The following is a 1,445-nucleotide window of genomic DNA, read 5'->3' as shown; positions in this document are numbered from 1 at the left end:
GCTGAAAGCAAGAATAAGAGAAAGATATTTACTTGTGTTTTATGGACTATGCAGAAGCATTCAACTATGTGGATCATAACAAATTATGGATAACATTCCAAAGAACAGGAATTCCAGAACACTTAATTGTGCTTATGAACCTACACATAGACCAAGAGGCTTTGTTTGAACAGAACAAAGGGATACTGCATGGTTTAAAATGAGGAAATATATGCATCACAGTTGTATCCTTTCACTATACTTATTCAACTTTGGTGCTGACCAAATAATCCAAGAAGCTAGACGATATGAAGAAGAACACAGCATAAGGACTGGAGGAAGACTGATCAACAACCTGCACTATGCAGATGACACAGCTTTGCTCAGTGAAAGTAAAGATGACTTGAAGCACTTACTGATGAAGATCAAAGACTGCAGTCTTCAGTGTGGATTACACCTCAACATAAAGAAACAGAATTCCTCACAACCAGGACATCATGATAAATGGAAAAAAGATTGAAATGGTCAGGAATTTCACATTACTTGATCCACAATCAATACCAATGAGAGAGCAGTCAAAAAATCAAATGTTGTATTATATTGGGCAAATCTGCAAAAGACCTCTTTCAAGTGTTAAGGGGTGAAGATGTCACTTTAAAGACTAAGGTGTACCTAACCTAAGCCATTTTCAGTTGCCTCATATGCATGTGAAAGCTGGACAATGAATAAGGAATATGAAGAAGAGTTGATGCCTTCAAAGTGTGGTGTTGGTGAAGAATAATGAAATTACCATGGGCTGCCAGAAGAACGAACAAATCTGTCTGGAACAAGTGCAGCCAGAATACTTAGACGCGAGAATGGTCTGATTACACCTCAGCTACTTTAGTCATGTTGTGAGAAGGGACCATTCCCTGGAGAAGGATGTCATTCTTGGTAAAGAAGAGAGTCAACAAAAAAAAAAAAAAAAAAAAAAAAAAAGGAAGACCTTGGGATTGGCACAGTGGCTGCAAAAATGGGCTCGAGCATAACAAGGATTATGAGGATGGTGCAGGCCTGGGTAGTGCTTTGTCTGTTGTGCACAGGGTTGCTATGTCAGAGACGATGTGACAAAAAAAAAAAAAAAAATATTAGACCTGCGAGAAATTGCCTATGCATGAGTTTTTGCAACTTTAGTGTGCATGTTTATGATCCTGGATATGTGTTTAACAATTCACTTCCTAGGCTTTACCCACTGCTAAGCATGGGGTTAGAGAAGGAAACTCCCACCAAATAACAACCACAGATTCAAGGCAGAGTTTGGATGCTATTGGGAGGAAGAACAAAGATGCTGAAAAAGCCCTACTCCCAACACCCAGGCATGGAGGACTAGCTAAGATTAAACCTGGGCCAGGACCTGAGAGATAATCTCTGTCCCTACCAGAAGCTGATCATGACTAATAATAAACAGAGGTCTACTGCTGGAGGAA

This window comes from Orycteropus afer, unplaced genomic scaffold (genome assembly GCF_000298275.1).
Source record: "Orycteropus afer afer isolate SDZICR_OR568_19922 unplaced genomic scaffold, OryAfe1.0 scaffold01263, whole genome shotgun sequence".
Classification (NCBI taxonomy): Eukaryota; Metazoa; Chordata; class Mammalia; order Tubulidentata; family Orycteropodidae; genus Orycteropus; species Orycteropus afer.
Note: the sequence above shows the minus strand (reverse complement) of the source record.